Source organism: Homarus americanus, unplaced genomic scaffold, assembly GCF_018991925.1.
Source record: "Homarus americanus isolate GMGI-L3 unplaced genomic scaffold, GMGI_Hamer_2.0 scaffold39675, whole genome shotgun sequence".
NCBI classification, from domain to species: domain Eukaryota; kingdom Metazoa; phylum Arthropoda; class Malacostraca; order Decapoda; family Nephropidae; genus Homarus; species Homarus americanus.
The window spans coordinates 3796823-3814427 of record NW_024736071.1 but is presented as its reverse complement, the minus strand read 5'-3'; positions in this window follow the sequence as shown (position 1 = coordinate 3814427).

Sequence of the window (17605 nt, the reverse complement as noted above, 5' to 3'; positions counted from 1 at the left end):
CCGATTGCAGTGCTGCCTAGATCCCAGTGCATAAACGACCATCTTATCTGTGCCGCCCATGTGCAGAGTTATGACAAGGCTCCCGGCAGTCATCACTGCCTGTCTCTGTCGCCACTCGTCCGGCGCCATAGGGCTTTTGGGGCGGTTTCGGGGTTTGGTTGATGATGAGAGGTATGATGAGTTGGATGATTTATGTGGTGAGGCAGGAGCGCAGGTTGCATCCACACATCTTGGCTCTCCCTTTTCCTGATCCAGTGGTGCAAGTGTTGCAATAACTGGGGAAGGGAGAGAACAATGGACTGTTGATAGCCCAGTTTGTTGGGTTTTGCTTTAGTAGCCTGTATATCATGCATTTCCTTTGTCCGCCAGGTTATTTCTTGGGTCCCATGGTGGTCACCTCTTCCACCTATACAGCCGTTGAGGTCTTGTTGGAGCTCTGTAAGCATGTCTGCTTGATGCTGGGCTGCACCGCAGATTTTTCGTTCGGGGTCTACTCCTTAAACCTACCTTATACCTACCAAAGTTAATCTGCAAGGCAGCGGGGCAATGGTTGGTAGGGGCCAGAACGTGTCCACATGCCACTGGGCCTATGCGCCGTCCCTCTGGGGCCCACTGCTATTGCAAGATCCCTGCTGGTCTAGCCTGGGCTTTTGGGGCACCCAGTTACCGTGTGTTGCCATGAGGAGGCACAGCAGGAGTATAACTATTTCCGGTTGCCTGAGACTTGTTGATAAAAGGCAACTTTATAGTCACATCTATAATAACTTAATGGGTTAAGTTTGCAAAACCCAAATGGTCTTTTCTCCATTTATTTATTAAAAAATAGAATATGCACAGTCATCTAGGATATCACCGTAATTAACACTATGAGCTGTGAGGGTTAGTGATGAACGGAGCTTATCAAGAAGCTTTAGTTCGACGTCCATCTATCGTGAGAGGTAAGTGATAACTGAGGGAGAGCTTGCTTCTAATAGCTGACCTAGCATCTTTAGAGACGCGATTTGGGAAAGGAAAATACCCATCACTTGCTCATGGAAAATTACCATGGGTGACAAAGTTATTTAAACCTAATGTATATAACCCATATTTATATAAGTACTACTGTCTATTAGACAGGGGCTAATACATTGCTCGGTCACCACCTTCTGATACCCATGAGGAATTAACTAACCTCCCAGAAAAACCCTATACATATACCGACCCATGTTACATGCAGATGTGTTTAGACACTAAACTGGGGAGGCTGCAAGCTGGGGTTAAGAAGCTACTGAAGACCGAGTCTGAATTGCCTTACGGGAGAGTACTGTATATTATGTATAGTGGTAAATTTGGATGGTAATGATTTATAATAACAAAACAAAAATATCACTGCCACTATTAATAGAATAATGGGAACCATTAAACTAGGTATTGCAAATCCCCGTGAAAAATAGAATGGCATGTTATCCTCTAAATTGGCAAAATGTGACTCCTTCAGATAAAAAATAAACAATAATTTATCTAAAACTATATTGAGTTATTAAAAGACATATTAGGAGCCAGAAACAATGAAATCAAATCTGAAGTTAGATTTAAATTTCAATGCAAAATGATGATGGGAAGGCAAGGCTTTCAACGAACTACAGGTGATTTCGCAATGGTCAGGAGCCGTATAATATCCTCTTACAACAAAATGTTTACTACCATCCTGGCACCGTAAAATGACACTGGTTTCTTCATGGAAGAAAAAATATTGCACATTATATATATATATATATATATATATATATATATATATATATATATATATATATATATATATATATATATATATATATATATATATATGTGCATGAAACACAGTTTTCTTAGAAATTGGTGTATAGTTACATTACTTCCTGCTGTGCAAACATTTGTCTGTATGATTGCCAGTTCACATATTCCTTTTGCAGCAGGAATAAGCGCGAATGCATAGGCTGGACATACATAGAAGTGTAGGTTTGACGATTTACATCGTGACAACACCCTAGGATCATCCACTGCTAATAATGTGTAGTCATTATCTTTCAGTAAAATTTCAGTTGGTTTATCCAGACTTAACAGTGTCATTAGAATACAATTAGAAAGGTTCTAAATGTCATGCATTAAATTTGCATTGAGAGAGCATGGTGTTACGAACCACGCCATCAATTGTCATGATCTTTCTACCCAGCATTACGAACCACGCCATCTATTGTCCTGATCTACCTACCCAGCACCACGAGCAACGCCATCTAGGGACGAAACCCGAGTATGACTAGTCTTAGTTACCACTCTGGGGTTTCCCTTCTCCATATCCTGGTTGTTGCGTCACCTCCTCAAAGTCTTCCTCATCACCTCCAATTCGATGAGAGTTCAGTTCACTCTGGGAAATGACCACAGGATCACCTATCCTGGAAACCTAAGGCACAGTGACTACCTACCGTCTTCTACAATACTCAGCCTTACTCGTCAGCCATCTCCGCTCCCCACTTAAGTATTTGTATTCTTATATTGCCTCCCCCACCTCCACCTTGCTTCAAATTATTGTATGTTGTATAAATATGTATATACTGTTAATGTTTAGGTTAAGTATGATTAAGGGTAAATTGTAGAAAGCTGAATATTTTGTTAAGGAATTTATGGTACTTTATTATGCACAACAAAAACTCGCATCCTTTGTCTACCCTTTTATAGTCCGATTGTCTTTGTTTTTTATTGTTGTTGCCTGTTGGGATCTGGGTAGACTTTTAACTATATTCTAAATCCCCAACTCGTAACAATGGGTATGTGGATAAGTATAGCATTGTGCGTGAGAATTGACTCTAACCAAGGATAAAAATATTCCACCTCCTGATCTGTGAAAATAGGAGTTAAGTGGAAACTCGCCTTGGCTATTTGTAAGGCTTCAAGAAGAGTATATACAGGTACAAGATGTGCATCCACACGCCCTAATCCTGCATCAACTACATTTGTAATTAGATTGTCCTTGTTAGTAGATAAAGCTTGAGCAGAAGTTTCCGCTGCATGCAACTACTCAGAAAAAGAAATTAGCTTTTCCAGTGTAGGCACTGAATTCATCACATTATAAACAATCCTAGATAAATGGTTAAATTCAGAAATAATAGAGTTAACTATTGATAAAATAAAAATGAAACCAACAAAATTAAAATATCTTCTCTTTCGTCGTATTTTAGAACGCGCCTTTTTAGCAATGTCGTCTTGAGATGATGGAATAGAGCACCCAGCTTCTTTTTTTTTTTTACGGGGATTAACCTACCCGGACACGTGTCAATGACCCACATCAGGGCCTGGGGGGCGAAAAAATAAAAAAAATATATAATTATAATAATAATAATAATAATAATAACTAACAGAACCTAATGATAAATAAAAATAAGAAAAATAAAATATAATAATAATAATAATAATAATAATAATAATAATAATAATAATAATAATAAAAGATCAATAGTAAGAAACGATGTACTGTGTGTATGTTATGTTGTCAAAGTGAGAGAAACAATTGAGACCCTGCAAGTGTGTGTAAATGAAGCATAAAGTTAGATGAGCAACCTGGGACTTGGGTCACAATTTTCATGATGCCTTATGAAAGCAGGGTCAACCATTAGACAACACATTATGCTTCCAATATCTTCCCAGGCGGTAATACCTCCCTGTTTGATAGCTGCCTACTACCTACAACCTGCGACGATATTCTTGTGAAGGGTCCTAAGACGAAGTAGCTGAAGATTTATAGTTTGTGTTACCATGGTAGAAATGATAGGAATATTATTATATACGTTTCGCAGAACGTAGTTTTAAACAATAAATAGTTAAATATACTTGGTGTACTTGACGTGTTTGCGGTTTAAACAGATGTGTCTGGGACATCGTTAACATTCCTGGGCAGTAAATCTGGCAGGCCCTTTTAAGTCTCTCCGCATGTACTACGACTGAAGTTTGTGAATTTGTTTTGAAATTTAAAATTTGTTGCCCGCCTCTGGCGATAATGTGGAATTTTCCGGCAAATTTGGTCGAAAGTTTGGAGTTCCGTTCAGGTTCTCTCACCATAACAGTATCGCCTATGTCTAGTGTTGTAGGCTTAGCCTGTTGATGTTCCTTATAAATCATTTCAGCGTATAGACGCTGCTAAATGTTTCCGTATTTGGCCATGAATATCTGTGAAAACGCTGATTTACTTGGTAGCGAAGTCGTCCTCATTGTAGACCGGGCAAGGTTTGGCTGTAAGTAAGTCATAGGGCAGACGTTTGTTTATGCCATAAACAATATAGTAGGGTGATTTGCCCATAGAGCTATTGATCGACCCGTTAATAGAGGCTGCGACCTGAGGTAACCAATCCTCCCATGCATTGTGCATTTGACTCACTATTAGACGAAGAATTTCGAGGATTTTACGATTGGTTCTTTCAACGAGGCCATTTGCCTGTGGATAAGCTGTTATGAAGCTTAGTTGGATGCCGTATTGTCGACATATTTGTGCTAACAGTTAATTCTTGGACTCTAATCCGTTGTCGGAGAGAAAAACCTTGGGAGTAGTAAAAGGACATATAAGGTGCATCACTAGGGCATGAGCCTTAGATTCGGCTGATTTATCCATCAGTGGGACTAATATCACACATCTAGAAAAATGATCCACACACACTAGCACGTACGAGGATCCTTGATGACTACTCGGAAGATGTAACATGTCAATGGCGACTGTGTCAAATGAACATTCTGGTGTAGGATATTGGTGAATTGGAGCCGGTGCAGAGCACACGATAAACACCTAGCATGGTGTTGCTCTGTCTCTTTTCAAAGCATTCCTTTTTTTTCTGATTTCCGCAAGGCATTTGTCACGTCCAGGGTAACTTGCTGAAGGAACATCGTGGTACAATGTTAATATCGTTGCACGATGTGCATCAGGCACGACAATTTGCGTAGCAATACCCTGAGCTGTCTGTTTGGAACGATGGAGTATGTCTTGTCGCAGTTCAAATTGACTAAAGGGAAGAGGAATCTTTGGAAGAATAGCCTCCTCCTCCGACTCTAGAGCAAAAATGACTGCAGACCACAATGGATCCAGTCGTTTTTTATCCCTTAATTGCGAGAGTGAACGAAGATACAGACGTCACTGGTTTTATGTTTCTGGACAAATCGTCGGCGACCACATTCGAATGAAGGGATTTTGCCATGGAATAGCTCTGTCACTGCCACCTAATCTATATGGACGGTTATTGGATAACCAAAAATTAAGTCTTTAAACGTCTTCCGTGCCCAAACAACAGCTAACGTTTCTAGGTGCGTTACTGAATAGCGTGTTTTGGCATCATTAAATTTACGACTGGCGAAAGCAATTACTCTAAATTTTCCTCGCTTGTCCAGCTGTATAAGTACAGCGCCGATTCCTTGTCCTGAGGCGTCGGTACACAGAGTAAATGGTTGAGTGTAGTCAGGAAATGCTAGAACAGGTGCATTAATAAGTGTTGTTCCGCATACCAGACAAAAGTTGCATCCTTCCTAAGTAGCTTAGTCAAGGGTTAAGCTAATATCGCATAGCCTTTAATAAAAGAACGATAATATCCAGATAAACCAAGAAAACTACATACCTTTTCAACAGTTGTAGGACGTGGGAACTTGGCAACAGCTTTAACTTTGTCATCAACTGTATGAATGCCGTCACCGTTAACTACATGACCAAGGATTATGGATTTTAAAAATTCACATTTAGAAGTTTGACTTTGAGTCCTGCTATAAAAAGTTTTTGGAAAACTTTATCGAGTTTGGCAATATGATTGTCAACATCCTTACTGACTACGATGAGATCATCTAGGTAAGCACATACAGTGGTACCTATTAAACCAGCAAACAAAGTGTTGATCATCCTTTGAAAAGTTAGTGGGGTTTTTCGGAGACCGAATGGCATCCATAAAAGTTCAAAATGGCCCAAAGGAGTAATAAGAGCAGTAATCTCACGAGATTTCTCATCAAGAGGAATTTGCCAATATCCACTAAGCGGATCAAGGTTGCTAAATGCAGCATTATCCTTGCTTAAATATTGCAAAATATCACGCAGGACAGGTATTGGATACCTATCCAGGATAGTATTTACGTTGTCGCGCCGAAAATCAATAACCGGGCTCCAACACCCACCCTTCTTAGGAACTAAAAACAGTTGGCCATTGAAGGGACTCTTTGAATGTGTGAAAACTTCCTGCTCTAACATATCTTGAACCATAATTTGCACTACAGCTCGCTGGCTATGTGGTAGTCTATAAGCTGGTCTATAAATCGGGTTTGTGTCCGGTTTTAAAGATATGTGATGTGAAGTTAAACTTGTCTGTCTTAATTGTTCCCCCGGTAAAGCTACAATGTTTCTGTAGTCGGCAAGCAACTCTAGGAGCCTAGTCTTGCCTTGAGGGTGATCAATTACCTTAACATGTGGTGCTATTTGATCTATCCTACCTTGTCTGGTTGGTGTAATTGAATGTTTAACACTACCAATTGGGATTTGCGTAGGCTGTATAACATTATTATGATCAACTAGAAAATCACGCAAATTACATCCCTCTTTCAATGTTTTGAGAGCACCTTTTCTTTTGAGAGCAAGGAGATCTGTTTAACCACCCGGACGAATCGTACTCAATGTAGATTCACATGCGAGACTCTGCACGTTTCCGCAAAACAGACGACGTCAGTCCCCGTGTACATGTCAGGTAAGCTTACAGTGGCTCTGGTGATTTTGCTCATTCTGAAAATGGTGAGTACCTGTTAAGACTGCAGGTACTACCATCCAACTGTTGCTGCTATAATTACGCTGAGTGAATGAGTCTGTGGGGTCTGGGACTCGCTTGGACTTGGTTTCCAACTTCCTCATAGGAAGAGAGTTGGACAACACATTCACCCTTGCGGAGAGTAATGGTTAAGGTTTGTGCATGGCATGATAGGTAACACCACTGACAGTGATAGCGTGTTGACTTGGCCGGACATCTATCATGTTGTGTTTAGGAGTTGGAAGACAAATTAATCCTGTTAAAGTCATTGGCTACCTAAAACTCTGTAGGAAATGGTTTACCACGTCTAGAAAAACGTAATAGTAGTGTCACCCCTCCCGTAGTGTCCAGCTGGGCACCGGAAACTCCTTAGAAATCGGTGTCAGTTGGTCTAATTATAAAATCTCGGTGAGGGGATCGTCGTTGTAGTTCTTGATAGGATGCTAAATTGAGTACATTTGCACACGCACCTGTATCTATATCTAGTATCAGTTTGACTGCACCAGTCCTCACCGGAATGGATAACACTTCCACTTTGTTCAGCGCCGCTATTAACGAGGCTGCAACAGAAGTGCTGCTGTAAATTGGTACTGGTGTACCTATCCTATGTCTTTCTGGGAAAGGCGCTGATCTTCCTCCGACTTCTTATGATAACGACGACGAGATGTCCTCTGTTGTGTTACCTGGGGTAACTCATACCCTATATCCCGACATCGTTGGAGAGCTTGACAGTCGTCAGAATTATGGGAGGCAGACTGATGATACACACACCACATATCAGCTGTCGGTTCTGTACCAGACTTGGTCTGAACAACTGCTGAATATGATTTGGGTGGTTCTTGTCGCGGTCGTGGATTTATGTTAGAGCAGGGGTTCTCAACCAGGGGGGAATTCCCCCCAGGGGGGGAATTCAGGTTTTCAGGGGGGGAAAACTGATTCGGGAGCAAGAGATATGTTCGATGAGAAATCAATCACAGAATTTTGGCCCTTGATGTGCGATTCCTACCCAAAAGTGGCAGAAAGAGCTATCCGTGTCTTGCTTCCGTTTGTGTCGACATATCTTTGTGAGTCAGGCTTTTCAACTCAGTTGCAAATTAAAACGAAGCAACGTAGTAGATTAGAGGTAGAAAATGACCTGCGTTGTGCCCTTTCAAGCACTCCTCCGCGTATCCCAGAATTGGCGAAGAAAAAACAATCACAGGTTTCTCATTGACTGTAATCTTCATCTGAATAAAATTAATTACAAATTTACAATATCCTGGTATTCTATTGAACTTTTTGTTTATTGCATTATGCTTCAGTTTGGTCTGTTAAGTAATTCATTATAAATATAAAAAACTATTTTCTTTTATTCAAGTTTTATAAATCCATCAACATTTTCAATTGGCATTTAATTTGTAAAACTCCACTATAAAAATAATCCATGTAAAATTGTAAATGTATATGTACTAATATGGAAAAAATAAAGGATTTTCAGTATTATATGCATATTATTTGGAATGCACTTTTTGAGGCAGACAATCTTGGAAAGGAGGGGGGAATGACATTATGACATATGGTGCAAGGGGTGCATGGGGCAAACAAGGTTGAGAACCACTGTGTTAGAGGGTGTGTGGGGTTTGGGTTTGACACCACCTTGCTGGAGCTGGTAACAAAAGTCAATTGTGTGTCCTTTCTTGTTGCAGTGTTTACATACAGTACTAAAGGTTGTTTGACTTTTGTGCCGGAGTTCTTGGGAACTCTTTGTTGAACTGGGGCCGCAGGTGTTACCATCCTGGCTGGGGAGTACGAGGTGACTTAATTGCGATCTTACGTGCGTAAGTAAGAATTGTATCTTTACAGGTATAGTCAACTGTCTTTACTTGAGTATACGCAGGGTCTCGTATCGTCAATAGAAAAGTAGCAAATTCAATTAATTTTGCAAAATTGTTTAATGTCATCTTTTCATCACCATTCAGCCAGGCCGAGCCGTGGAAATTAGCTTTGATATCTTGACAGACATCACCTGCTATGGATCACTTTTCATGGTATCCTCTACTCGAATCATACAAGGAAGACGGTCAATCCATCTAAAAATCCAATTCAGGTGACCTTCCAGTGCTCCCAACTCAAAAAGACCAATTAAAGTCTTTCTAAACTCAGTATATGAAGGATCCACAAGACCACTAGTATCCAAGAGTTCACTAGCGAAACTACCTTCCTTTATGTGACCGCAGACAAAAGCCTTGCGATGCTCATCTCCCATGATATAAATATTTTGCATTACATCCTCACATGACCGTAACAACGTAGTTGCGCGATAATCATCTTCCGCCGTGAACTCGCGAATGCGGTCTCTGCATGGTAAAACCTGTACAATGTTAGAATTGTTAGATGACATGCCTGAACTAGCTGTAGCCATGGTTAGTGAGTTGTTAAACAACTTAGATCTAATTGGAGGATTAGTGGATGCGGGAGGTAAAGGAGGAAACTCTGACACACTGTGTTTCTCTGGAGGATGAAGGGAACTTGCCCGTTATATGGTGTTGTGTCGTATTCACTACCTAACCTCAGGGTTCTACGGTGTAAATCGTCAAATGATTGATCAATAAATTGTTCACTACTTTCAATTAAAGTGTGTCAGACAGGACTGCCATTTCTGAGTGTTCAGAGTCACGATGATAATGTTCTGCATAGTCCGTAATGTCTAAACCCTGTAATTTAAAGAAAGCATCCATAAATGCCAAACAATAAAATAAAAATTATCCAAAACAATAACGTTGTCCATCCATTTACAGTAAATGATTTAAATTAAATGTAAAATGATTAAAATATAAAAAAATGAGCAGGTGAAAAATACTGGAATGAGAATACGTCAGTATATATATAAAATAAGGCACCTATAAATTAAAAACTAGCCAACACGATGTCTGACGTGTGATGGTATGCTGTAGAATATGTTACTGTGTTTATAAATCTACTGTATGTCTGTGTCATACCTATTACTGTAGACTTGATTGAAGAATCAAAGATATTTGGGAATTGACTGAAAAACTGGTCTTGGAAACCGTAGAATTCAGCGGAGTGTAGGAGATAACTGATTATGAAGGTCAGGGACACTCCTTGTTAAGAGAAGTAAAGATCCAAGAAGGTGTCTAGTGACTTGTGAGTTGCTAGAGCTGGTGGATATGCTAACCTCAGCACTGGTTACACTGGAGGTGGGTAACACTTGGTATTACACGATGGGTCTCACCATGGGTCAAAGGGTACATGCACCACGGGTGTTGTCCAAGAATTATGACCAAGTCTCAACAACATAGATCACTATCCTCAAACTACCATCCAATTAGTTTAACATCAATTGTAGGAAATTACCGGAAGCAATAATTTCAAACTCAATTTGAAATCACCTTGAGAAACACAAATTGATAACATACCCAGCACGGCTTCACAAGTGGGCGTTGACATCTGACAAAACTATTTTTTATCATCCTTTTCAAACTGTTTTCGAATGAGTGGATGGCAGACCCAATTATGGTGTGGTTTACCTTTAATTAAGCCTTCGACTAATACGTAAAGTGGAGGCTCATGGAATTGTAGGAGGTGTTCTAAACTGGATTCAGGCGTGGTTACAGGACTGGAAACAGAAAATCATCATTCATGAAACTAGATAAAATTGGGGTAACGGTACTAGTGGACTACCCCAAGGCTCGCGACTCTCGCCCCTATGGTCAGTGACAGAAGACCAAGTGTTCTACGCTTGTGGTCGCCTCCCACAAGTAACGGTCACTTCATGTAGTGCCAGCCGACCGAGTATATACAACTAGTCTTACATCAGTGCAACCATAGAAATAGTGGTTATTTCTACCAAGGATATATAAACAAGTGTTAGGTGTGACAATTCTTGCTCCCAGTGTATCACTCTTATGTGTGGATTGTCGCCCTTAGGGGGTGGCCTACACACCCACGCGCGCACGTATGCCCCTACTACCCGGACACAGCAGTCCAGCCTGTCACACCTCCGCCCTTGCAACATAAGAACTAGTTTCTTCTTCTGTATGGGACCAAAGCAGATGTCGGAGGCGGACGTAACTGTCGCCCAAAGTGCAGAACACTATGCCGGGTAACAGACATTGTTGCGTCTCTGCTAGCCAGAACCAAAATTGCACTAGCTGTGATTGTGCGAGAAAGAACCGACCATGTGTGGTTTGCAGAAAGGGAAACAATTGTCAGAACCCACATGGCAGGAAGCCGACACTGGAGGGCACAGTGGATATCGCCGGGACTCAACAGCCCGATGATATCCTAAATGATAGCAGTGAGTCTACTCAATAGTAGCAGATGTCCACGAGGTGAATGGCAGACAGCCACCACAGTGGAATGGCATGTCGATGGAAAATGCGGACATATGGGTTAAAGAAACTTACTCAGAAATTGTCAGGTGGTCTCCAGCTCACCTGTTTGAGCAACCCAAGTGTGCGGCCACCAAAGAAATGATTCGGGAGATGACTCGCCTCATAAACGAGTACACTCAGGACTGCTTCCTTACCCCTTTAGTTCTTAAAATATTGTCAATAATACCACACCTATTCTGTCAGAGGACACACACAAAGACTAAGCACAAAGAAAATTTGACAGCAATGGAGAGAAGATTGACAATGTCGCAGAATGGGTCCTTGATGATCTCCTATGTGAAGCAAGAACACTGCAGGAGAGACTAAAATTTAGAGGATACGGAAAGCAAAACACCAATGACGTTGCAAGAAAGTTTGGAAACAAAATGCCAGTGGGAAAAGTGTCTTTGGCGGTCAGATCTCTCACAGAGGAATCCTCCGGTGGTGTTCTGCCAATAAACAGAGAGACATTAAAACAACTGAAGGAAACACATCCCCCTGCAAGTGAAGACGAAGGCATTAGGTTCCAGGGTGACTATATCCCACCAAATGCTGTCTTGTTCGAGAAAATAACAGGAACGATGGTACGGAAAAAGGCACTGAAAACTCAGGGAGGGGCAGGCCCTTCAGGCCTGGATGCAAACGGTTGGAGAGTCATCCTCAGCAATAACATGTTTGGCCCGTAGCAAGTGATCTCTGCACTGCCATTGTCGACATTCTAATAAAGCTAGCAACCTCGTGCTGCCAACACCTCTATGCTCTGACGGCCTGCCGCCTCAATCTCCTGGAAAACAATCCAGGATGTAGGCCTATAGGGTTTGGGGAAATGCTGAGGCGGATCATCGGAAAATGCATAATGGAGGTGGTCAAGGATGATGTCAGAGCAGCAACAGGCAACCTGCAAGTTTGTGCTGGCCACCAGGCTGGAGGGGAAGCTGCCATTCACGCCTCGAGAACGATATTTGAGCAGCGTGATTGTGAGGCTGTTCTCCGGGTTGATGCTTCCAACGCATTCTACATACTTAACTGCAAGGCCGCACTGCACAACATCAAGATCAAGTGTACAAGCTTTGCAATGTATGTTGAAAACACCTATAGGAATGCATCAGACCTCTATATCGTAAACACCAAGGCTCTAAGAGGTGATACAATTATACAGTCAACTGAGGGAACAACGCAGGAGGACCCTCTTGCAATGGAAATGTACGCAATAGGCCTATCCGTGCTCCAACACACAATTAAATTTGTAACAACCGAGGTCAAGCAAGTGGCGAATGCTGACGACCTTACGGGAGCAGTAAAAGTGGAGGACATCAAAAAGTGGTGAGACCTGATAATAATCACGTAGTCCACAAATAGGGTACCACCCAAATGCCAGCAAATCCTTCCTAATTGTGAAGCCAGAACATTATGAACGGGGAATGGAGGTGTTCGGTGGAAGTGAGGTCAAAATAACAAAGGATGGCTAAAGACACCGAGGCGCAGTAATAGGCACAATGGACTTGAAGACCGAGTTCCAAACGGGAAAGGTGAATGAGTGGGTTGGATTTCCCTAACCCATGGAGTCAAGCATCGCTGGAGCTACCTGATACGCACTATCCCTGATATCGCAGTCCTCCTCCACCCTCTGGAAGAAGCTATCAGCGGCAATTTCATTCCCAAATTAGTGAAACATCTTCACTTAACCCCAGCAGAAAGATCACTCCTTGCACTACCACCGAGACTGGGGGGAATGGGATTGTCCAATCCAGAGGAGACACCGAACATCAAACTCAGTTAAGCTTAAGGCAGCCCTCACCGACCACGTAATAGCTCAGAACTCAACAGGCGTGGTGGATACCAGCGAAGTATACAAGATTCGACGTTCCATTACGACAGAACGATATCACGGCCAAAGTGATAAGTTGCAGCAATTGATGCTGCAAGTACCAGAGAATTTGAAAAAAAAAGTAGCTATAGCGCAGGAGGTTTCAGTCTCAATAAACAAGAATTTACAGATGCCATTGCTCTAAGGTACGTTAGGCCAGAAGAAGGTTTACCCTCCCAATGCGTGTGTTACTCTTCCTATGACGTCGATCGCGCCATGGTGTGCAAGAAAGGGGGGCTTCATAAGCATGAGGCATGACGAAGTAATGGATCTCACAGCAAATATGTTGAAGGAAATCTGTCTTGATGTCAGGGTGATACCTACTCTCCTTCAATTGAACGGTGAGAATTTCCAACATAGGACTTCAAACACATCCAACGAAGCCCGTGTTGACGTCAGTGCTCGAGGATTGTGGACACGGGGAGAGCGTGTCTTCTTAGACATCAGTATTTTTTATCCCATGGCCGCATGTCACCGTAACTTAGCTCTCGATGCTGCACACAGGAGGAATGAGAACCACAAGATAATGGCAGGGGAGAGAATTCAGAACGTTGATCAAGGCAGCTTCACTCCTCTGGTGTTCACAACCGCTGGTGGGATGGGACCAAGTGCAAGATGCTTCTACGCCATACTCGCGAAGATGCTATCCGAACAGAAGCAGCAGCCCAGAAGTTATGTTACAGCCTGGATGAGATGTCGACTGTCCTTCTCTCTCCTTAGGTCTGCTTTGCTCTGCCTCAGGGGAACGAGAGCATCGGCCCCTAAGCCGACAACAGTTACAGATATTGACTATGAGGCAAGTCACTGAATACCCCATAGATCTGCAGCTCAGCTAACTCAACACAGCTAGGATAGCTACTTTTGTATTAGAATATTTAATTTTAAGGTAATGAAATGGCGGCGAAGGTATGGCTATTGGGGGAGGATAGAGGCCAAAAGAAATAAAACAAGTAGTAGTAGTCTGGTAGCATTGGGGGATGCAGCTGACTGTCCTACCAGGTCTACAGTGAATTTGGAGGGGACATAGTCAGTAGGTGGGAGCAGGAATATTGGACGTCACCCTTATCACTGGCTCTGAAGACTCTCTTCATCCCATACGGCATTGATTGCAATTTTGTGTGTGTGTACCAGTGATCTGCACCAGCCGAGGTGTATTTGTCGGTGGTAGCGGTGCCAGCCCCTGCGTCTGGCCTGGTGTGAGATAAGCCTACTTTAGCGGGTGTGTTTTCGGCATTTTCACTCCTGTGGCCAGCGTTAGAGGGCCAACTATTCTATGCGGGATGTGCCAGCGAACCTCGTCACCCGACCAAATAAGGCTTTATTACTTATAACCTCATCAGTATGACCATAGAAATTGTGACTACTCCTGCCATACATATATAAATAAGAGCCTGGTGTGAGTATTTTTGCTCTCGGTGCAAAATTCCGATTTTATATAAATTGTTGCCCTCACCTCCTATGGGTGGCCTATACACCCATGCCCACGCACATATGTCCCTACTACCCGGACACTGCTGGCCAACCTGTCACCTCTCTAGTTCTTTTCATAAGAACTAGATTCCTCCAAATGAGACCAAAGCAGATGTCAGTGGCAGACATTCCTGCTGCTCGAAGTGTGGAGCATTATTCCGGGTAACTGTCTTTCCATCTGTGCTAGCCGGAACCTAAATTACACAAGCTGTGAATGTGCGAGAAACAACCTCCGATATGAGGGGGAACAACTGTCCGAATCCCCAGTAGGTATCTCCAAGACAACACTGCCCGATGATACTCTGAATGATAACAGTGAGTCCACGCAGTCTGAAAATTTAATGCCAATAAATGCTCCTCCCTAATTAACAGATGTTCACGAGGTGAATGACAGACAGCCACCACATTGGAAAGGCATGTCGAGGGAAGATGCATAGAATGGGTCAAAGAAACCTACACAGAAGTTGTCATGTGGTTTCTAATTATCCTCTTTGAACCACCAAAATGTGGGCCAACCAAAGAAAGGATCCGGGAGACGACTCGCCTCATACAATATTACACTCAGGACAACTCCCTGGCCCCAATAGCTCTCCATATACTGGCAATAATATTCATCTATTTTGTCAGAGAACACATGCTATGAGTAAGGGCAAGGAAGATGTAATAGCAATGAAGAGGAGACAGACACTGGCAGAAAGGGACACTGGACGACCCCCTAAACGAAGCAAGAACCTTGCAGCAGAGACTGAAATTTACAGGAGACGGAAAGCATGTCACAGAGGATGCTGCCAGAAAGCTTAGTAACAAGATGCGTGTGGAAAAGGTGTCCTCGGCAGTAAGATCTCTCACAGAGGAATCCTCGGCGGTGTTCTGCCAATAAACAGAGAGACATTACAACAACTGAAGGAAAAACATCCCCCAGCCAGTGCAGAGGAAGGCATCAGGTTCCCAGGTGACTATGTCCCTCCTAACGCTGTCATCTTCGAGGAAATAACTGGGGGGATTGTGTGGAAAAAAGCACAGAAGACATAGGGAGGGGCAGGCCCTTCAGGCCTGGATATAGACGGGTGGAGAAGCATCCTCAGCACTAAAAAATTTCGCGACACTGCAAGTGATCTCTGCAAAGCCACCGTCAACCTTGCGAGAAAGCTATCAACTTCATGCTGCAATCACTTACAAGCTCTGACGGCCTGCCGCCTAATCCCCCTTGACAAAAATTCCAGGATGTAAGCCTATGTGGGTGGGAGAAGTACTGAGACGGATTATTTGAAATTGCATAATGGAGGTACTCATTGTTGATGTCAGGGCAACTGCAGGGAACCTGCAAGTATGCGTTGGCCACTAGTCTGGGGGTGAAACTGCTATTTACGCCACGAAAAAAATAATGGAGCAGCGTAATTGCGAGGCAGTACTCCTGGTTGACGCTTTCAACGCATTAATAATCAACCGCAAGGCTACACTACACAACATCAAGAGCAAGTGTCAAAGCTTTGCAATGTATGTTGAAAACACCTACAGGAACCCGACAGACCTCTACATAACCAGCTTCAAGGCCCTAAAAGGAGATACCACCCTACAGTCAACTGAGGGAACTACGCAGAGGGATCCGGTCGCCATAACAATGTACGCACTAGGCCTATCCGTGCTCCAACACACAATAAACTATGACAAAAATCGAGGTCAAGCAGGATAAAAGGAGGACATCAAAAAATAGTGGGACCTTGTAATATAACGTGGTCCACAAATAGGGTACCACCCAAATGCCAGCAAGTCCTCTCTCATTGTGAAGCCTGATCACTATGAACGGGCAGTGGAGGTGTTCGGCGGAAGTGAGAAGTGAAGTCCAAACAACAAAGGAGGGCCAAAGACACCGAGGTGTGGTAATCGGCACGAAGGACTTTAAGACCGTGTTTGTAACGGGAAAGGTAAATGAGTCGGTGAAAGAAATTGAAGCACTGTAGGAGATTGCTAAAACTGAGCCACATCCACTATTTGCGGCATTCACCCATTGAGTCAAACATCGCTGGAATTACCTGATGCGCACTAACCCTGATATCTGACCCCTTCTCCACCCTCTGGAAGAAGCCATCAAGGTCGCTTTTATCCCATCATTAATGATAAAGCCCTATTTAACCCCAGCAGAAAGGTCACTCCTTGCACTACCACCGAAACTGGGAGGAATGGGATTGACGAATCCAATGGACCTTGCTGTCACCGAACGTCAAAATTCTGTCAAGCTCACGGCAGCCCTCACTGAGCACATAATAGCTCAGAATGCTGCATGTCAGGTGGATACCAACTTATTAAACAAGATTCGGTCCATTACCACAGAACGGCAGCACACCCAAAGTGATGAGCTAAAACAACTGATGTTGCAATTGTTAGGGAACTTAAAAAACAAATGCTATAGCGCAGGAGGTGGGTGATTTGAACTGGCTTACAATGTTACCAATAAGGACAAATGGTTTCAGCCTAGATAAACAAGAATTTACAGATGTCATTACTCTCAGGTACGGTCGGCCAGTAGAAGGTTTGCCCTCCCAATACGTGTGTGGCTATTCCTATGACGTTGATCACTCCATGGTGTGCAAGAAAGGAGGCTTCATATGCATGAGGCCCCGCCTTCCATTGGACGGTGAGGACCTCCGTCACAGGTCTTCAAACACATCCAACGAAGCCTGTGTGGACATCAGTGGTCGAGGATTATGGACGCAGGGACAACGAGTCTTTTTTGACATAAGGATTTTTGATCCCAAGGCTGCATGTCACCATAACCTAGGCTCTCGATGCTGCACACAGGAGGAACGAGAACGACAAGATTAGGGCATATGGGGAGAGAATTCAGAACGTTGATCAAGGCAGCTTCACTCTTCTGGTGTTCACAACCTCTGGAGGGATGGGACCAAGTGCAAGATGCTTCTACGCCAGACTCGCGGAGGTGTTATCTGTTCGGAAGCAGCAGCCCAGAAGTTATGCTACAGCCTGGTTGAGATGTCGACTGTCCTTCTCTCTGCTAAGGTCTGCATTGCTTTGCCTCAGGGGAACGAGAGCATCGGCCCCAAAGCCGACAGCATTCGCAGATATCGACTTTGAGGCAACAGTTACTGAATGCCGCATAGATC